The 22,962-nt window shown below is 39.4% G+C and overlaps 1 long non-coding RNA gene across 1 annotated transcript; it reads right to left on the bottom strand.

Annotated features, from left to right (window-relative positions):
* Positions 1-256: 256 nt before the first annotated feature.
* Positions 257-13,350, bottom strand: LOC309862576. The gene is made up of 3 exons (XR_014310589.1): positions 13,206-13,350; positions 2,895-2,987; positions 257-1,214 (listed from the first exon to the last, which is right to left on the bottom strand). It is a non-coding gene; the product is annotated as an uncharacterized lncRNA (long non-coding RNA).
* Between the last annotated feature and the right edge of the window lie 9,612 nt (positions 13,351-22,962).

Below are 22,962 nucleotides of genomic sequence, written 5' to 3' on the forward strand. Positions count from 1 at the left end.
GCTACTAATGGAGACTAGTTTGAAGTCCCATAAGCAATTAGGTTAACCTACCTTGATGATAACCATGATTCATTTTTTCCAATTATTTTTAAAGTTTTTAAGAAGTTGGCTAAATGACTTTCAATAAGTAATACCTAAGGGTAAGAAAGGGAAACTGACAAGTGCACAGTTTGGGCTTACAGGGACATACCATTCTGCTGGATTTACATAACAACCCTAGAAAGTATAACCTAGTAAATAAATCAACTGATCCAAATTCATTAAACACCAGTTTTAAGAACAAAATGATTCAATACACTTTTGTACATTTTTTTTCTAAAAAGGAAAGCACTGCCATAATTTCAGAACATCTCCTTTCCCCAATAAATAACAATATTAAACATCTGCAGAGTATGGCACAACCTTGTATGATGTTGGTTAATCCTCAAGAGAAACCCTGCTAAATTTGTGTTGTGCTTCTCATGTCACAAAGTAGGGGGCAGTTTCTGAGAGGTTGGGTGAAATGTGTAAAACTCCACTCACTGAGCCCCAGATGCTCCTTCCTCCCTCCACCACTCGGAGACCACAGAGCAGTAAACCAGTAACCCGGTGAAGAGTTGGCCACTGGTGCAGATGGGAACAGCTGTTCCTGCAGCAGTCTTTACCCTGTGAAGACAGCAACCACCAGACCTTCCTGACCAATCACGGGCTGCCACATTTACTTATTCATTCGTTTATTTATTTGTTCTTTCCTTCGTTCAACCTAAATTGTCTTTTGAGTACCAACTGCATGCCAGGTACTCTTCTATATGTGTGACATGAAATGAATCAGTCCCATCTGTTCAGGCAGGAAGTTGTTTACACAGTCATTCATTCAAAACACTTCCATGGTAGGTGCTGGTTCTAGAAACTGAAGGGGAATGGCCCCTCCGAGGGAGGAGCTTGTGGTTTTATAACAGCCCCTCTTATAGTAGTCAGTTTGCTATTTGTAATGAAGTGGCATCACGGGCTTCATTTAGAAGTACTTGCCTGCAGGGGCGCCTTCTTCAGCAGCTTCCTTCCTTAGTACTGAGTGATCATGCAAGAATTCTCAAATTGTTTCTATTTTCTTTCAGCTGAATTTGAAAATTCAAGAAATGATCTTCACTCTGAAGAACACTAATTTCATTTTGGAACACAGCATTGGAAATGAAGCAACATCATTTCAGGCTATTTGTCTAAAATGCTGTCATTACCTGTCAAAAAGCAATTTTGGAGAATTTCTTTTAAAAGAAAGCAAAGAATTTGTAAAAATGTTATCAAGTTATGACAGAGACTTTAGAGGGGAAATATTTTAAACAGGTTGAGATTAAAACCTCACTGAATCTTTCTATTACTGTTTACCAGAATGTATCAAAACCAAGTGATTAACAAAGTATAACTTACATTGGGACTTTTATTTTATTTTGCAGTTGAAGATTTTTAAATAAGTTTCATTTGTCATGGAATTACTATGAGATATGTATAAAAAACAACTCTTATTCTTACTCTTCCTCAATATTGTTGAACATGAAGCAGTTTACTTTGTGAATGCAGCATGAATGATTGACTTTCAGATAAATTAACAACAAAGCACCAGGAATTAATGCAATTCAACAAAATGTTAAAGAAACAGAATTTTCTTTGTTTGTTTGGTTTTTTTTTTGTTTGTTTGTTTTAAAGATTTTATTTATTTATTTGACAGAGAGAAATCACAAGTAGATGGAGAGGCAGGCAGAGAGAGAGAGAGAGAGAGAGAGCGAAGCAGGCTCCCTGCCAAGCAGAGAGCCCGATGCGGGACTCGATCCCAGGACCCTGAGATCATGACCTGAGCCGAAGGCAGCGGCTTAACCCACTGAGCCACCCAGGCGCCCCTGTTTGTTTGTTTTTTAATAAAACTTAATTTCTGACTCTGAGTCATCCTCCAGTCTTCCCATTCCACAAGGTCAGAGGAAAAAATAACCTAGTACTTTATAATGTTCCCACCACCCTCCTTCCCTGGGAAATACTACAGTCTTAGTGTCTTCTGGTATGCCAAAGCACGGGAAGGATGTGTTTTTCAGATAATCCTTTACTGGTGCAAGAGATTAGCATGTTTTTTGCAATTTTATGACCCCTTTAGAATTGAAGATTCTCTGCTATCTCTGGGTTCTTCTTGGAATATAGAAATCTTTTGCTTGGCTGCACAGGACTCATCTCCCTAGACACAACTTGGAGCTAGTCCCCTCTGAATTTTGTAAAATCCATGTAATATTGTCTGGAAGCAAGAATATCCAAGAATATCCTGTTCTTAGAACTCACTGACCTTTCATTCTTCTCTCTCTCTCTCTCTGTCTCTCAATCTCTTAGTCTCTCTCTTTCTCCCCTTGTGCTCCCCAGCCCTCTGGCACTAACTGTGGCTTAGAGAAAATCTTTTCCCCTTCACGTTTCTTTGTAACACCCTTCCTATGACCAAAACCCATAAATTTTCCTAAGGACTGAACATTTGAGTAACAAAATTCAGAAAAACTTGGAGAATATTTCTGTTTTCTGCCCTGCCATATGCCTTCCCTGAAATAATGAACAAAAAGTTAGCTACCTGCTGGATGATAGGAAGGGTGGGCACAGCTCAATCTTTCTAAATAACATCCAGCAATAGCAATAGCTCCTTAGCAGCAGTAGGAGGAGTGATCTCTAACCTATACTCCCAGGATCTTATTCTCTTTAGAAAATATGTATTTTTTTAAAACAGAGAGAGAGAGAGAGAGAGAGGTATGATAGGCAGAATAATGACACCATGAAAGATATCCACACCTGAATCCTTAGAACCTGTGAATATGGTATGCTATGACAAAGAGGAATACAGGTTGCAGACAGAATTAAAGTTGTTTATCAACTGACCATAAAACAGAGATTACCTTGGATTATTCAAGTAGGTCCAATGTAAATTAAAGTTAAGACTTCTGGTTTCTAGTCTCACATGTAAGGAACTTGGAAGTTAGTGCTTGGCCCTAACAAGAAAAAAGCAGAACAGATTGAAAACAAAAAAAGAAACAACTCTTCTTGGAACTATAAGACAGGTGAGGATATAGGGCAAACTTTTGTCTCTAAGATTAAGAAACACAGTGTGCATAAAGGGAGTCGTGTTTATATAAGCAGAAATGTTAACAGTGTAAACAGCCACTGGATCCATGGGCAGGAAAACCCACACTGTCATCGATCAATTGCTGGAGACTCAGTGAGGATAAGTCTGACAGTCAAAAACTCCAGGGAGACCCAGTCATGGCAAGCTCCCACACTTTTATGAGTTTTACCTACAAGAGTTCAACTAGGTTCCTATAGTAAAAATCAGACAAAAATTCCCTTGGGCTTCTTGAAGAGGCAGAGGGAAAGAAGAACTATTCTGAAATACATTGGAGCAACCTGTTCTTTTTAACAAGGCCTGCCCTCAGAAGAAACTAGTTAACCAGAGCCTACTCTGCTATTATTATTATTATCAGAACTGAACTGACCTGAGGGAAGGGAAAACCTAACTCCAGTCAGCCCTAGCCATCCTGTCCTACCTCAAGGGGCAGGAAAAGACTAAAAAACACTTGTAAGTTCACAGTTCCAAGTCGTAGGCTCATTGAAAGATTGAGACCTAATCCTAAAACTGTAGAGTGCTTCTTCTCCCTCCACACTTACACCACATTATTGAAGCCTTATTTACAGCAGTGCCTTTTACCCAGTGCATCATGTCTGGCCAGCAAGGAAACATTACAAGGCATACTAAAAGGCAAAAAAAAACACATTTAAACAGTGTTAGCATTACCATCAGATATGACTGGGCTATTGGAACAATGAGACTGAGAATTTAAAATAAAATTATTAGTAATATACTAAGGATTCTAATGGATAAAATAGTTAGCATGCTAAAATATATGGGCAATGTAAGCAGAGACTATGGAAATTCTAAAAAAGAGCTAAAAATAAATGCTGGAGATCAAAACAACTGTAACAGAAATGAGGAATGTCTTTGAGGAGTCTATTGGTAAACTAGACATAGCTAAGGAAAGAATTTCTGAGCTTGAGAATATCTCAGTAGAAACCACCAAAACTAAAAAGTGAAGAGAACAAAGACTGAAAAAAATCAAAACAGCATATACAAGGGCAACTACAAAAAGTATAACATATGTTTAATAAAAGGGACAGAAGAAATATCTGAAAGAATATGTACTGAGATTCCCTCCAAATTAATGTCAGACAACAAACCTCCAAGAAGCTCAGAGAATACTGGGAAGGATAAATGCCGAAATAAACAAACAAAAATAAAACAAAAAAACTCAAACAAGTGCAAAAAAAAAAAAAACCAAATAAACCAAGGCCTATCATTTTCAAACAGCAGAATCACAAAGATTTAGAAAAAAATGGAATAAGTTGGGCGCCTGGGTGGCTCAGTGGGTTAAAGCCTCTGCCTTCGGCTCAGGTCATGATCTCAGGGTCCTGGGATCGAGTCCCGCATTGGGCTCTCTGCTCAGTGGGGAGCCTGCTTCCTCCTCTATCTCTCTGCCTGCCTCTCTGCTTACTTGTGGTCTCTATCTGTCAAATAAATAAATAAAATCTTTTTTAAAAAAATGGAATAAGTCAGAGGGAAATAAAACACTTTATCTATCAATGAACCAAAAAATTATATACAACTTCTCAGAAACCATGCAAGTAAGAAAAGAGTGGAGCTAAGTATTTAAACTGTTGAGAAAGAAAAAACCAGCAACTCAGTATTCTGTATCCTGTGAAATAATCCTTCAAAAATGAAGTAGGAATAAAGGCTTTGCCAGACAAAAATTGAGAGACTTTGTTGTCAATAGACTGCCTTGCACTTAATGTTAAGAGAAATTATTTAGACGGAAGGAAAATGATCTAGGTCAGAAAGTAAAATCTACATGAAGAAAGGAAGAGCATCAGAGAAGGAATGAGTGAAGGTAAAATAAAAACTTACATTTTGAGAGAGGAAGCAAGATGGCAGAGTAGGAGACTGAAATAGCATTAGGTGCCAGGAGTTCAGCAAGATAGTTATCAAACCATTCCAAACACCTACAAACTCAACAGGAGATAGAAGAGAAGAAGAGCAGCAATTCTAGGAACAGAAAATCAACCACTTTTGGAAAGGTAGGACTTGTGGAGAAGTGAATCCGAAGCGAATCCATGGGGGCAAGGGGGCAGCTCCCAGCAAGAAGTGGAGCAACAGAGCACAAAATCAGAACTTTCAGAAGTCTGCTCCACTGAGGGACATCGCTCCAGAGTCTAAGTGGGGGTGGAGCCCTCACAGGGACAGTGTGGTCTTAGGGGGCCCACGGGGTCCCAGAAAGACTAAGGTGCCTGAGTGTGGCAGAGCTCCCAGGTATCAGACCAGGGAAGCTGGCTACAGAGATAGAGCCAAGGAGTGAGCTCTCAGATTGGGGTTACCTTAAACTGTGATTCAAGGCATAGTTGGGGCCTCTGCTCTTCAAACAGGGACCCCACAAGTGGAAGATCCAGGGAGACCCCCTCCTTCCTCCTTAGGAAGGAACAGCACGGGAGTTTCAGGAAATCTGCTGGGTTTGGAGACTCCAAACGCGGCTGTGTGCCAGAGATAGATAGAAATGCTGGGTCACAGGTTGGATGAGCAAGGACTGTGGCCAGAGACAGGAGCGATTGACTGCTTTTCTCTGAGGGTGCACTGAGGAATGGGGCCCCAAGCTTTCAGCCCCTCCAGGACAGAGATTGGGAGACCACCATTTTCATACCCATCTTCCAAAGCTCTATGGAAAGTGTTCAGGGAACAAAAGCTACCAAGAGCAAACCCAAGAAGATTACTTAGCCTGGCCCCTGGCAAGGGCAGTGCAATTCCGCCTCAAGCAAAGACATTTGAGAATCACTGCAACAGGCCCCTCCCCAAGAAGATCAGCAAGAACATCCAGCTAAGACCAAGTTCACTGATCAACGAGAACTGTGAAACTACAGAGCTAGGGGAAAGCAACACATGGAATTCATGGCTTTCTCCCCATGATCTTTTAGTCTTGTCAAGTTAAATTTTTTTTCTTATTCTATTTTTTTTTAATTTCCTCTTTCCTCCTTTAACGTTTTTTAACTATTTTATCTTATCAATAGCTTTTAGAAACTCTTTTTAAATTTTCGTTGTTATTCTCATATTTTATCCCTTCATTGTATTTTCCCTTATTTTTTGTATACATATAGGTTTTTTTCCTTAAAATTTTTGGGTAATTTCTTCTAATAGATCAAAATATACCCTAAAACTAGCTCCAGCCTGATCACATTCTCTCCTTTTTTTTTTTCTTTTTCTAACCAACTTATCAATTCCTTTTTTAGAATCTTTTTAAATTCTCATCTTTACAGTCATATTTCATCCCTTCATTGTGTTTACCCTTTAAACTTTAAACTTTTGGGAGGTAGTTTCTTCTAAGAGACCAGAATACACCCAAAGTCAAGTAGGTGGCTTTGTTCTTTTCACCAATCTAAGACATATACATATAATATATACATTAAAGTTGTTTATCAACTGACCTTAAAATAGAAATTACCTTGGATTATTCAAGTGGAGATTATATATATATATATATATATATATATATATATATATATTTATATTTATATTTATATTTATATTTATATTTATATATAATTTTTGTATTTTATTTTTCCACTTTCTTCTCCCCCCAAGTCTTGGGTCGCTTCTGATTTGGTTAGTGTATATTTCTCTGAGGTCTTTGCCACCCTTCTAGTATTTTGCTCTCTCATTCATATATTCTTATCTGGATGAAATGACAAGAGAGAAAGATGCACCACAAAAATAAAAGAACAAGAGGCAGTACTGATGGCTAGGGACCTAATCAATATAGACATTGGTAATATGTCAGAATTAAGTTCAGACTGATGATTATCAAGGTGCTAGCTGGGCTTGAAATAGCTGTGGAAGATATTAGAGAATTTCTTTCTGAAGAAATAAAATCCCTTTCTGGAGAAATAAAAGAACTAAAATCTAACCAAATTGAAATTAAAAAAAGCTACTAGTGAGATGCAATAAAAATTGGAGGCTCTTACTGGTAGGATAAATGAGGCAGAAGAGAGAATTAGTGATATAGAAGACCAAATGATGGAGAATAAAGAAGCTGAGTAAAAGAGAGATAAACAACTACTAGACCACAAGGGGAGAATTTGAGAGATAAGTGACACCATTAAGAAAAAACAATATTAGAATAACTGGGATCCCAGAAGAAGAAGAAAGAGAGAGGAGGGCAGAAGGTATATTGGAGCAAATTATAACAGAGAATTTCCCTAATATGGCAAAGGGAGAAAGCATCAGAATCCAGGAGACACAGAGAACTCCTCTCAAAATCAATACAAATAGGTCTATATCCCATCATCTAATAGTAAAACTTACAAGTCTCAGTGACAAAGAGAAAATCCTGAAAACAGCTCGGGACAAGAGGTCTGTAACATACAGTGGTAGACATATTAGATTGGCAGCAGACTTATCCACAGAGACCTGGCAGGCCAAAAAGGACTGGCATGATATATTCAGAGCACTAAATGAGAAAAATATGCATCCAAGAATATTATATCCAAGAATATTATATAGAAGGAGAGATAAAAAGCTTTCAGGACAAACAAAAACTAAAAGAATTTGTAAACACCAAACCAGCCATACAGGAAATATTGAAAGGGGTCCTCTAAGCAAAGAGAGAGCCTAAAAGTAATAGACCACAGAGGAACAGAGACAATATACAGTAACAGTCACCTTATAGGCAATACAATGGCACTAAGTTCATATCTTTCAATAGTTACCCCAAATGTAAATGGGCTAAGTGCCCTAATCAAAAGACACAGGGTATCAGAATGGATAAAAAACAAGATCCATCAATATGCTGTTAACAAGAAACTCATTTTAGACCCAAAGACACCTCCAGTTTGAAAGTAAGGGGATGGAAAACAATATGCCATGCTAATGGACATTAAAAGAAAGCTATCCTTATATCAGATTAATTAGATTTTAAGCCAAAGAATATAATAAGAGCTGAGGAAGGACACTATATCATACTTCAAGGGTCTCTACAACAAGAAGATCTAACAATTTTAAATATCTATGCCCCTAACATGGGAACAGCCAATTATATAAACCAATTAATAACAAAATCAAAGAAACACATTGACAATAATACAATAATAGTAGGCAACTTTAACACTTCCCTCACTAAAATGGACAGATCATCCAAGCAAAAGATTAACAAGGAAATATAGGCTTTAAATAACACACTGGACCAGATGGAAGTCACAGATATATTCAGAACATTCCACCCCAAAACAAGAGAATACACACTCTTCTCTAGTGCACATGGGACATTCTCCAGAATATATCACATCCTGGGTCACAAATCAGGTCTCAATTGGTACCAAAAGATTGGGATCCTTTCCTGCATATTTTCAGACCACAATGCTCTGAAGTTAGAACTCAATCACAAGATGAAAGTTGGAAAGAACTCAAGTACATGGAGGCTAAAGAGCATCCTACTAAAGAATGAATGAGTCAACCAGGAAATTAAAGAAGAATTGAAAAAAATTCATGGAAACAAGTGAAAATGAAAACACAACTGTTCAAAATCTATGGGACACAGCAAAAGCGGTCCTGAAAGGAAAGTATATAATGATACAAGCCTTTCTCAAGAAACAAGAAAGGTCTCAAGTACACAGCCTAACCCTATACCTAATGGAGCTGGAAAAAGAACAGTAAAAGAAGCCTCAACCCAGCAGGAGAAGATAAATCATAAAGATCAGAGCAGAAATCAATGAAATAGAAACCAACAGTAGAACAGATCAACAAAACTAGGAGCTGATTCTTTGAAAGAATTAATACAATTGATAAACCCCTGGCCAGACTTATCAAAAAGAAAAGGGAAAGGACCCAAATTAATAACATCATGAATGAAAGAGGAGAGATCACAGCCAACACCCAAAGAAATGCAAACATTTATAAGAACATATTATGATCAACTCTATGCCAGCAAATTTGACAATCTGGAAGAAATGGATACATTCCTAGAGACATATAAACTACCAAAACTGAACCAGGAAGAAATAGAAAATCTGAACAGATGGTAACCAGTAAGGAGATTGAAGCAGTCATAAAAAATCTCCCAACAAATAAGAACTCAGGGCCAGATGGTTTCCCTGGAGAATTCTACCAAACATTTTTTTTTTTTTAAAGATTTTATTTATTTATTTGTCAGAGTGAGCACAGGCAGACAGAGTGGCAGGCAGAGGAAGAGGGAGAAGCAGGCTCCTGCTAAGCAAGGAGCCCTATGTGGGACTCAATCCCAAGACGCTGGGATCATGACCTGAGCTGAAGGCAGAGGCTTAACCAACTGAGCCACCCAGGTGTCCCTCTACCAAACATTTAAAGAAGAATTAATACCTATTCTCCTGAAACTGTTCCAAAAAATAGAAATGAAAGGAAAATTTCCAAACTCATTTTATAAGGCCAGCATTACCTTGATCCCAAAACCAGACAAAGACCCCATCAAAAAGTAGAATTATAGACAATTATCCCTGATGAACACAGATGCAAAAATTTTCACCAAAAATACAAGTCAATAGGATCCAACAGAACATTAAAAGGATTATTCACCATAACCAAGTAGGATTTAATCCTGGGCTGCAAGGATGGTTCAACATCTGCAAATCAATCAGTGTGATACAATACATTAATAAAAGAAAGAACAAGAAACATATGATACTCTCCATAGATGCTGAAAAAGCATTTGAGAAAATACAGCATCCTTTCTTGATCAAAACTCTTTAAAGTGTAGCGATAGAGGGTATATACCTCAATATCATCAAAGCCATCTATGAAAAACCCACACAGAATATCATTCTCAATGGGGAAAACCTGAGAGCTTTTCCCCTAAGATCAGGAACATGGCTGGGATGTCCACTATCACCACTGCTATTTGACATAGTACTAGAAGTCCTAGCCTCAGCAATCAGAAAACAAAAAGAAATAAAAGGCATCCGAATGGACAAAGTCAAACTCTCACTCTTTGCAGATGATATCATACTTTATGTGCAAACCCTAAAGACTCCACTCCAAAACTGTCAGCACTCATACAGGAATTCACTAAAGTTTCAGGATATAAAATCAATGCTCAGAAATCAGTTGCATTTCTATACACTAACAGCAAGACAGAAGAAGGGGAAATTAAGGAGTCGATCCCATTTACAATTGCACCCAAAACCAGGAATAAACCTAATCAAAGAGGCAAAAAAATCTGTACTCAGAAAACTATATGCATGAAATTGAGGAAGACACAAAGAAATGGAAAAAAATGGTCCATGCTCCTGGACTGGAAGAACAAATATTATGAAAATATCTATGCTACCTAAAGCAATCTACACATTTAATGCAATCCCCATCAAAATACCATCAATTTTTTTTCAAAGAAATGGAACAAATAATCCTAAAATTTATATGGAACCAGAAAAAGATCCCAAATAGCCAGAGGCATGTTGAAAAAGAAAGCCGAAGTTGGTGGCATCACAATTCCAGACTTCAAACTCTATTACAAAGCTGTAGTCATCAAAACAGTATGGTACTGGCACATAAACAGACACATAGATCAATGGAACAGAATCGAGAGCCCAGAAATAGACCCTCAACTCTATGGTTAGGTAATCTTCAACAAAGCAGGAAAGAATATCTAATGGAAAAAGACAGTCTCTTCAACAAATGGTGTTGGGTAAATTGGACAGCCACATGCAGAAAAATGAAACTGGACCATTTTCTTACACCACACACGAAAATAGACTCAAAATGGATGAAGAACCTCGATGTAAGAAAGGAAGCCATCAAAATCCTTGAGGAGAACACAGGCAGCAACCTCTTCAACCTCAGCCACAGCAACTTCTTCCTAGGAACATCACCAAAGGCAAAGGAAGCAAGGGCAAAAATAAACCATTAAGACTTCTTCAAGATAAAAAGCTTTTGCTTTTATTGTTCCACATCACTCAGCATCAGGGAAATACAAATCAAATACAAATACAAATCAAAACCACAGTGAGATACTGCCTCACACCAGTCAGAACGGCTAAAATTAACAAGGAAATGACAGATGTTGGTGAGGATGCAGAGAAAGGGAACCCTCCTACACTGTTGGTGGGAATATAAGCTCAGGCAGCTACTCTGGAAAACAGTATGGAGTTTCTTCAAAAAGTTGAAAATAGAGCTACCTTACAACCCAGCAACCACACTACTGGGTATTTATCCTAAGACAAATGTAGTGATCTGAAGGGGCACGTGCACCTGAATGTCTATAGCAGCAATGTTCCAATAGCCAAACTATGGAAAGAACCTAGATGTCCATCAACAGATGAATGGATAAGGAAGATGTGGTGTATATATATATATACAGTGGAGTACTATGCAGCCACGCAAATAAAAGTGAAAGTGTGCCATTTGTAATGACATGGATGAACTAGAGGGTATTATGCTAAGCGAAATATCAGTCAGAGAAAGACAATTATCATATGATCTCCCTGATATGAGGAATTTGCGAGGGAAAGCAGGGGCTGTGAGGAGTAGGAAGGGTGAAAAATGGAACAAGATGTGACCACGGAGGGAAACAAACTATAAGAGACTCTTAATCTCAGGAAATAAACTGAGGATTGTTGAGGGGTGGGGGGAAGTGATAGGAGTGGTTGGGTTGTGGCAATTGGGAAAGGTATGTGCTATGGTGAGTACTATGAATTGTGTAAGTCTGATGATTTACAGACCTGCACCCCTAAAGCAAATAATACATTATATGTTAATAAAAATAATTTTTAAAAAAAGAAAGAAACAGATGTTTCCATGTTCAGGTTCATGAAATGGTTCCATATTTCCAATGTTAATACGCATTTACTTTACACCTATATGTGTATATTTCAAGTGGATTTCCTGCATATGACATATGCATATTGCTTAAAAAAATGATACATTGGACTTTATCAAAATTAAAAACTTCTGCTTTAGGAAGACACTGTTCAAATTTTAAAAGTATCTAATAAAAGACTCCTATCCACAACATGAAAAACTACCAAAACTCAATTAAAAAGGAAACAAGCATCTTAGTTGAAAAATGAGCAAAAGTTTTGAACAGACCCTGCCATGGAAGACATATGGCTGGCAAATAAGCACATGAAAAGACACTCAGCTTCGTTGGTCATTAGGGGAATGCAAATTACAACCACTGAGACACCACCACTCAGTTATTAGAATGGTGTTTAAAAAGCCTGACAGTTGGGGCCCTTGGGGGGGCTCAGTCAGTTGTGTCTGACCCTTGGTTTTGGCTCAGGTCATGTTCTCAGAGTCATGAGATCTGGCTTCATGCTAAACACAGAGTCTGCTTGAGACTCTCTCTCTCCCTTTGCCCCTCCCTACCATGTACTCTCTCTCTCTCATAAATAAATACATCTTTTTTAAAAAGCTGACAATTACAGATGGGTGTGGAACAGGAACTCTCATTCCACTTGTGGTGAGAACAAAAAAATGACACACTGCTTTGCAAAACAAGTCTTCTTCCCACTCCTATTCTTTTACTCAAATGAACTGAAACTTTCTGTTCAGATAAAAACCTGTACAGAAGTGTTTATAGTAGCTTTATATGTAATCGCCAAAAACTGAAAACAACCAAAATGCTTTTCAACAGTCAAGATAGATAAAAAGCTATGGTACATCTACACAATGAAATAGTAATTGGCAATAAAAAGGAAGAAACTACTGATTGACCTAACAAAATGGGTGAATCATAACTGCTTTTAAAAAGCTGAAAGAAGGCAGACTTCAAAGGCTACATCTATTATTTCCTTTAGATGACATCCCAGAAAAGGCAAAACTATAGGAATAGAAAACGGATCAGTGAGTGAGTGTGGAAGGAGGGGGAGGATTTGAGTACAAAGCAGCTGTACCTGGGAATTTTGAGGGTAATGGAACAGTTTCTTTGTGGCATTTGATGCCTGATATACAAATGACTCGGCATTTGTGAAATGCATATATTTTACACTACAAAGAGTGAGTTTTATTGCATGCAAATTAAAAATTAATTCAACTAGGGTGTCAGGATGAAATACAGGCTGACATTAAATCCATTATATTACAGATGAGTGACATAACATCACCGAAGGAGTTGGGGGTGGCGCGGGGAGGTGGTGGGGAAGGAACTTACCCAAGTAGCTGTGGAACAGAAACCGTGGCTCTCACTGGCCCCTCCCACTGGAAGCGGGTTCCAGCAGCTCTCCCGTGATTTGGTGGACTTCTAGAGCTGGGTCTTTTATATTCCAGCTGCTCTTTTCACTATACGTTTGTCCCATGACCTGGGTTAGGTGGAGGGTTGGGAGGGGGGTTTGGGGGCAGCTCCGGATCCTGAGAAGCAGCAGAGCGCCCCCCTCCCACCTCCCCCGCGGGGCCGTGCTCCCAATGGTTGGTTGTCATTGTTATGGCAAAGGGAACCGAAATCCTGCTCACCCCAGCCCTCCAGCCCAGATAGAGCCCCAGTGGCTACCCTCTCTTCACAGCCTGGCTGGGTTCCAGCACTGGTTCCTTTATATTCTAGTTGCCCCTAAACTGAGGCTTTTCTTCTGTACCCTAGAGCCCTTAGTCCTGGCCCCCATGGCAGTTCCCAGGCTGGGTAGTGGGGTTCCCCTCCTGATGCCCATCGCCTGCACCGCACCTGCCCTTCTCTCCATCTTCTGAGGTGTAGGAGCTCTTCAGTCAGTCCTCTGCCCTTCTTCAGGAGGAGCTTCTCTATAAATAGGTATAAATAGGTATAAAACAGGTATAAAGTCAATAGGTGTAAATTTGGTGTGTCCCTGGAGGTGAGTTCGGGGTCTTCCAGGGCATCCTCTTGGAGGGAAAGCTGTACATAATGCTGGGAAACACTGCTCTGACTAGATTCTGTAAGGGTAAGGAACTGTACAAAAAGCCACTGTTTTATAGTCAATACATTTTGTTTTATATAGGGACACAGGTTGGTAATTGTGCAATTACTTTACATGTATACTAAGATGGAACAAGTAAGTAAATAAATTCTAGATAACCAGAGCTACATTACAAGAGAGAAGTAACATGTAGACAAGGGGGGAAGGCTAGAATGAGCCAAAGTGGTGCTGGATTAGAGTCAGAGATATCAGTGTGAACTCATGTTTATTTTAATATATATAAAGAAAGATAAAGATGTAAGCATATGTGGGTTAATACACATACATAATTTGTATGCAAACTCTAGCCAGTAAAGGGACCTAGTAGCAATGAACACAACTAAAGCCCAGGTCTTGTTTTCTAAATGCCATTTTCTCCAATAAAAGGAAACACAGCTCTTTGAAGAAACAGCTTCTCTATAGCTGGGTCAGGGAAAATACTAGATATACTTGAAGTATCTTGAAGTGTCAAAAAGTGGCAAAGTGCTTTTTTAGGAGAAGGCGTGTTGAAAGGGCACAGAAGCAGAGATAAAAAACACCTCAATGGCCAAGTAAGGAGTATGTGAGCAACAAAATAATGATAGCATTGGATTCAACCTAAAGAACAGAATAAATATCTACAATTTGATAACAATTTCTCAGTAAAGGATTAATCTTGCCTGAGGAGAGCTTTGGTCTTTGCCACCAACTTCTGGAAGATAACTTCTAAGCCCTTGGGGGTCCTGACTGATAAAAACGTCTTTGTTTACCAGGAAGCCTTGGGCCATGCTAGATAATCTATGCTAACAAAGTGATGGGACAGGTGTGGGGGGTTGTGGTGGCTTTGAGGCTTTGAGCCAGACAGCATTGGCGCGCCGCAGTCTTCGGAGGGGCTGGAAACTGCAAAGACATGGGTAATCAACTCTGTATATGTGACCCAACGCTGTGAAAACTGGACACCAAAGTTTGGGCAAATTTCCCTAGTTGGCAATACTCTGTCAGTGTTGCCACACGTCATTGTTGGGAGAAGAAAATGCTGTTGGCGTGACTCCACTGGGAGAGTATAACTGGAAATTCTGCACTTGGTGTCTCCTGGACCCTGTCCTATGTTCCTCTTCTCCTTGACTGATTTTAATTTGCTCTTGTAAACAACCGTGAGGGGGCATCTGGGTGGCCCGCTTTTGATTTCAGCTCAGGTCATGATCCAGGGTCCTGGGATAGAGTCCAGGAACAGCTCCACACTCAGTGCAGAGTCTGCTTGTCCCTTCCCCTCCCCCTCTGTCCCACCCCACTCTGGCTCCTTCTCTCAAATAAATAAAATCTTTTAAAAATAAATTTAAAAAAACCAACTGTGAGTATAATGGCTTTGCTGAACTCTGGAGCCCCTTTAGTGACTTATTGAGCCTGAAGTTTATCTTGAGGACCCCCAAGCTTGCAGCTGATATCAAAAGTGAGGGTGGTCTTAAGGGATTACCACATTTTGCACTAATACAAATAAGTTATTAAACAAAACAAACAACAAAGTATGAGAGAAGGGACAAATCTTCCTTGCAGAATTCCAAATAAAAAAATGTAAGGGGGATGAGGAAAATAGAAAAATCACTGCTAAAACACTACAGTAAGTAATGGATACAGGCAAGATCTACCAATGAGTGTGAAAAAGAGGTAGCAACACTTAGAGAAGCAGGATACTTGCACAGCCTCCAAACATCCTTCCAAATAGGTACTAGATACTATAGTGGTTTCAGCTTATGTCCATAGATTATTTGATACTCTTTCCTCCAAGATGTGGGCTTAATTTCTCTCCTCCTTGAGCATGAACTGGAATTAGTAGTAATTCATTTCTAATGAATAGAATATGAGAATGAAAAGTAGTAACCAACCTTATAATGGAGAAAATGGGCAGACATTATCTTTACCAAATTATTGAAATTCGTATCACCATAGATCGTGTTGATATGGTGTATCCCTTGCAATGATGTGATGATGAGATTTAAATTTTGTTGTATTCTCTCCCCAAATAAATAATGCTACTCTGGTCATGAGAAAACACCAAATAAACCCAGTTTGAGAGGCACCCTATGTAGGACTTGCCTAGAGTTCTTCATAAATGGCAAGGACAGGGAACAGGGAACAGGGAGACTGACACAGGGTCACAGATTGGAGGAGACTGTTGTGTGTGGTGTGCTGGGCTGGATCCTGGAACCAAAAAAGGACATTGGTGGAAAAGCTGTTGAAATCTGAATAAATTCCAGTTTTGTTTAAGTATGATGCCAATGTTAATTTCTTAGTTTTGATAAGTGCAGCAAGTGTACTACTCCCAGGGGAAGCTGACTTATTGTACTATATTCGTTAACTCTTCTGTAAATTTAAAATTATCCAAAAGACTATTTTTTTTTTTAAAGACTGACCATATCAAGTGGGTAAAGACGTGGAATAACTAGAACTCTCACACCTTGCTGGTTGAAATGTTTAAACAGTAAATAATATACACGATTTTAAAACGTTTGTCAGTTTCTTAGGAAAATAGACATACACATAACAGTATGTCTCATCCATTGCATTCCTAGGCATTTACCAAAGGGAAATGAAAGAATTAGCCTTATACACAAATAAGTCTTCTACATGAATCTTCATAGTAACATTATTAGTCATGGTCAAAATGTGGAAACAACCCAGACATTCAGGAAATTATTGGTTAAATAATTTATGGTATATCCCTACAATAGAATACTACTTAGCCATAAAAAAGAATGAAATTTGGATATAAAATAATAATGCTGAGTGAAAGAAGCTAGGCTATCCCCACCCCTAAGAAGAATACCTAATGACTCCATTTTTTATAAAATACTAGAAAATGTAAACCAATGACCAGTGACAGAAAACAATTCAGTGATTGTCTAAGAGTGGTAGGGGCAGGACAGAAAGGGCTAAGAGCAAGGGACTTCTGAGAGGCAAGAGAGTGACAGGTAGGTTCATTTTGTAAGGGTAATTGTTTCACAGGTGTGTACATAGGTCAGAACACATATGCTTGTCTAATTTAAATACATACTTTGTCAAGTAGAGCTCAAAAAAGCTGTTTTTAAACAAGAATGACATGAAAAGATGTTTTAATATATTAACCAAAATAAAATCAAATCATGCAAAAACAAGTGCTGTATAATCCCCTTTGAAACAGAACTTACTGATTTAGGCTTCCAAATGCATAGCAAAGTGACTAAAATACTGTGTAATTAACAGAGACTGCTCTAAGAGAAAATGCCCAGGTGAGTCAGAGGAAGGGGAAAAAAGTGAGTATGCTACCCTAAAAACTCCACAATCTTAGGGACTTGATACAACATGTTCTCTTTCCTGTTCATGCTCCATGCTCCATGTTGGTTTCAGGACGTCCTCCCTGTTCCTCAACGAAGTGGCTTAAAGAATGACACTTAGCAGTACTTAGGAATCCTGCTCCAAGCTAAAGTTTACACCTCTGGTATTCTCTTTATTTACACCACTTCCCCCAGCCCCAGCATTTTGTACTTTAACATTTTCTAAAATGAGCATGTATTACTACCACAAGGGGAAACAAAATTACACAGAACAAAAGGCCTGTGTATGAAAGACAAATGTGACCAAACACTGAAAAGCAGAGTGCTCTTTTGACCTTGATTAATGTTTCAAAATTGAAGTCTAGTGAGATAATTGAAATGGAAGCCAAAAGAAAGTGAAATGTGAAATGCAATGTCTTTAGAAACTCGGTTCTTAATATTGATGCGTTTTCTGAGGTTTCTCTATAAATAATAGATCACAAAATGGATGTTTGGCATAGAGTTGCTTTTAAAAGTGCATTTTCCAATTCTTGACAATGCAAAAAAAAAAAAGAAAGAAAGAAAATGTAGAAGAGACTAAGGACAAGACATAAACAAATGCTGATAAAGTAACACAGGGAGCTGATCACACAGACACGCACGTCACCATTATCATCCAACTGGCTTTCACGCAAAAAACAATGACATATTTTAATATATTCCATCCTAACAAAATATAATTGTGAATAAGTTTGTTCAATAAACCACTTCCACGTACATGTCTGTAATAGTAGTGCTTTGTAAATCTAATTACAACTGACTATTTTCAACAAATTATCCTTCAGATAATTTTTGGGGGGGGGGGAGGGGAGTGTGGCATGTTTGGAACAGAAAAAATAGTGATAGTAATAATCATGCCAGGTACAAAAGCCTAACTTAGACCAGTCACTGTGCTATAGGATTTATAGGACTGCTAATCCTTAGAACCATCTTGAAAGCAAGGTATCTTATATGGATGTTGCTTACAGATAACAAAATTGGTGTTCAGATGTGAAGTAACTCGGTCAAGGTCACCAATCCACAGGAAGAATGTGGCGTTTTCCTCACTCTGGTATGTTGCCTTCTCTTGTTTCACAATGTACTCACCCGGAGGGACTTCCCACTCTTGTCAATGCCTTGAACCAAAAAGCTACTATTTTCCAGGCACTGTTCTAGGCTCTGGATATGCAGAGAGAAGTCTAGTAGCTAGATTTGATTTTCAGGAACCCAACATAAGCAGCAGCACAGGAAGCAAGTGTCTAACCAGAGCTGTGGAGAGAACACTGAGAAAGAGGAAGGGACAGCTGAGCCCCTGGGAGTGGAGGCAGGGGCAGAAGGAAGTGAGCACTGAGCAGGTGAGAGGCAAGTCTTCCCAGAAGTCCTTGGCTTGGTGGAATCAAAAATGATAATTAGACAAACGAGGAAGGAGAGAAGGGATTCCAGGAAGAGGCAGTTATGTGAGTCAAGGGGAGACGAAGGTTTACAGGAGGTACCTGCCTTTGTTTCAAGCGTGGCCAGACTTGAATGATTGAATTCAAGTGACTGAATACAGGAGACAGAGCCTCCTCAGCCCCTTAAAGTCACAAGTGCTAATCAGAACATGGCTGTCCCAGACTTTAGCCAGGATTCCACAGCCCACCTCCCCTGGGCACTGCCACACATTCTCACCAACAACTCGGAGTAACTGTAACGCTAAGACCTGTTTGGCAGGTCCTCTCATTGCAGCAGAGCTGCTAACTCTCTCCCTGGAAGCCTCTGTGCCAGGCAGACAGACTCACTCCAGCTATCCTTGTCTTTAAGGTGGGCCACAATGGTTCCTTCCAGAAACATGGAAACCTTCCAGATACCAGAAACCAAGACTTCCTTATAAGCGTCACACACACCCGTCCCAGGACTGTCGTGACTACAGGGCCCCATGTTCTGTAAGTCCTCAGGAGTGCTGATCCCCTAGCTAAATGTGCACCCTTCAGTGCTCCTTGGTGCTATCCGTCTGGTCATCTCCTAAGACATCCACCTTCCCTGGGCCTGAGAATAGTGGAGAAGAGTCACACGATGGCTCAACTGGTGCCACTGGGGAGTCATGGTTACCGACTGCAGCTGAGCAAGGCTCCACAAAATATGAGTAAGAGACATATTCAAAATTATAGTAAGCTTTTTTTAAAGTCAGGGAAAATGTGAATGTGTGCCTACTGTGCTTACTAGGGTTTGCCATGTTCTAGGGCAGAGTTGGAAGTGACTAATACCCAGGCATATCACAACAAGTTACTGAATTTCAAGGGCAAAGAATCCTTGGAAACCCAGGTGTAAAAACATTACCTCTAAGGAGGCAAATCCATGATGGTCTTGGGCTTCAGTGCGGTAGTGGTGACTGCTGGAAAATGGTGGGGCACCACCACAATGGTTCTGTAGTTTTAGTGGAAATTAGAAGCTTCTGGAGAGCACTGTGGACCCTCACTCCATATGCGTTCTGATTTAGTACACCTTGGGTGGACTACCACTTGTTCCCCTGCTGGGAGATCTGGACTTACACTTTAAGGCTGATCAATAGAGATAGGAGAGAATGTGGTACAAGAACAATGTATCCAGTATTCGTTTTTTGTGTGTAAGACAAGTCTCAAACACACAAGGCTTCAAGAGAGAACTTGCTAGCCATAGGTGTGGATGAAGTCCATCCAACTAAAGGACAGGTCCAGATGTACTCAGCAGTGAAGAACCCCGGTCTCAAACTAAGAACTGAACTTACTGCAGAATGAAACTGAGCATAAATGGCTGTGGTTATAGAAGACAACAGAAGGTGAAAATCTCAGCATGAGGTTGGGGGATGGGGACTTCCACTCCTTCCATCATCCCAGCGTCCTCCAGCTGCATCACCACCAGGAAACAAAAATGGTTGTATTTTACCTCATGCCTTACTATCTGCTAGGCACGGTGTTAAAAACTATGCATCATCTTATTTCTTATAACCTGGGGCAGGTAATTGTTATTCCAACTTCAATAGAAGGGCACAGAGAACAGGTACCTTTGCCATGCTCACCCAGTTGATTGTCAGAGCCCGAGATACTGTGACATCAAGATTGGCAGGATTACTGTTTTATGAGAACCCTTTAATAATGTAGCATTTTACTACTATTGCTTTAATCAGTAAGCTGTGTCTTGGTCTCTCCTGGGGAACTCTTCCTCCTTTCCTCTAACCCTACTACAACCAGCAAGTATGTTACGGGATCTCAAGATACTTTGTTCAAAGAATTCAGGAGAGATGTGGGGGAGAAGTGGTACAAAATCTTGGGACCCTAAAGTACTTTTTCTCAAACTTCGTGTGTACAGTTTACCTGGGGGGATCTTGTTAAATTGCAGCTTCTGATTCATTAGGACCTTGTGTGGAACTTGAAATGACTTCCAAGTCATTGTGGGGCCATTTTGAGTAGCAAAGCCCTACACCACAAACTCCAAACCAGCTTCTCTTTGACACCTAACTGGTTGGTAGGTGTAGCTCCTGCAGCTATTAATGAAGAGGTGCTTTGCTTCACATAGTTTCTTGTGTAAACACCTTTGAAAACCTAGCAGAGATGAGGTTTGAGAGACACACACAGTGACTGACACGAGTTTCCATTTGAGTTCCTGTGATTAACAGAAGTAATGTCTATCATTAAAAAGGGAAAATCGTTAACAAACCTCTTGCAGTGAGGAGGGATCAAGTGTTTCATTTCTCTGCCTTTCATGGTAAGGATAGACAATGTTTAAAGTAATAAATGGAGGTGAAAATACAGACTATTTAAAATTATAATTGCAATCATTACATGAGTGACCTATAACAAGTAATTACAGGTGCAAAGTGGATCACAGGGAGGGCCATACTGGGTGTCCCAGGACAATAGCCAGCTAAGCTCTTTTAGTGTAGGGGGCAACAGTCCGAACTATGAGGTACTCCTTGCCACTAAAAACACACTACCTTGAGGGGTGCCTGGATGGCTCAGTTGGTTGGGCATCTGCCTTCGACTGGGGTCATGATCCCAGGGTTCTGGGGTCCAGTCCCACATCAGGCTCCCTGCTCAGTGGGAAGCCTGCTTTTCCCTCTGCTTGAAATCTGTCAAATAAAATCTTTAAAGAACCAAACCAAAACAAACAACAACAACAAAAAAACCCAAACACCAAAAACCACACACACGACCTTGAATAGCAGCAAGTTCAGATGCTTCTTCAAACTAATTCCCTAATACTTCACAAGAGCAGAACCCATTTTTCTCTTGCTCACTGTTGTATATCCAGTGGTCAACACACTTCCTGGGACATACTCTAGATATTCAACAAATATATAGATATGCTGAAGACTCGAGAGGGTAAAATGTATAAAAATGGCATTTTACGAAGTCCTAGAAACAAATAAATGTCTGCTATTCTGGCACATGGACTAGGAATTTGGTTCGCAAATATTAATATACACTGGTAGATGCCATTAAATACTGATCCATGAACTCTATAATTGGATTTAATTTATGTATTTTGCTCTATGGCAAAAATGTTCCATTTTTAGCAAAATCTTGGTCATACCTCTAGTAGTCAATAATTAGTGAGATGGGTTTAAAAGATTAGTTTTCTGCTAACTCCAGTCACGTGAATGTTGTTTATGGGTCTCCATTATTCTCTTGAGCTCCTGTAGGCACACTGAGTAAATAGACAAACGACTTAAGGACCTTTCCCAAGAAATCCCCCTTGTTTCCTAGCGATTCCTTTTGAAAAAGACTTGGTGAATGCAGAAAATGGGTGGATGGTAAGTTTTAGAGTCAGTGTAAGTGCCTAGTAACCAGTGTGTGTCCATCAGAATCAACTGTTGAATCTTACAGATACATAATATTGGTTTAATGCACTGCTGTTTATAATAGGAAACAGTGAAGAAGTATCTACATTATAGGGGCCTAAATTATGCTGTATAATATAATGCAACCATTAAAAATCAAAATAATGGCATCCCATAGTGCACTTGCTACAACTAGGCACGATTCTCTAAGGGCTTGGGTGTGGTAAATTCATCTTTATAACCAATTTATCACATTTCACAGAAGGGAAGAGGAGTAAAATAGCTCCTTAGGTCAAACAGCTGCACAGTGGAGTTGGGATTCAGCCAAGGCCGTCCGGCGGAATTCATGCTCATAGAACCTCTGTGGTATACCCTACTTCTGCAGCATAGGGCAGGACCTACACGACAAAAGTCTCCGAAGATTTCAGTGAAAAAGTTTTTGAAATCAGCAAAAAAAAATACAATTTCACTTAATTTTTTTTTTTGAGTATTAAAAATGTTTGCAAGGACACAATATAAGTGGTTTCCACTGAGGAACCGGCTGGGAGCATAGAAATGGGAATTTATTATTTTTCAATGTCCTTACAAGCACGTGTTTTATAATAAATATACAATATGCCAATTACCCAACTCTTTTCTTCCCTAGCCCCCCCCTCTCCCCCATCATCTATGGCACACAAATAAGCACAAAAAATGCACACATCGCTATGTTACCATATTAGCCAGTAGGTTCAGGGCAGGGCCAAGCATTTTATTTTAAAAAGAGTTTTAATAGACTCCTGGTTAATAATGCTGTAAAAAGTTTACTTACCTCTTATTCTGGATTTATCACTAAGACATTATTTCCTTCAACACCACATTTGCACAACTTCATACTTCAGTTTATTTCCATACATTAAATTA

Source organism: Mustela nivalis (genome assembly GCF_964662115.1).
Source record: "Mustela nivalis genome assembly, chromosome: 1".
Taxonomy (NCBI): domain Eukaryota; kingdom Metazoa; phylum Chordata; class Mammalia; order Carnivora; family Mustelidae; genus Mustela; species Mustela nivalis.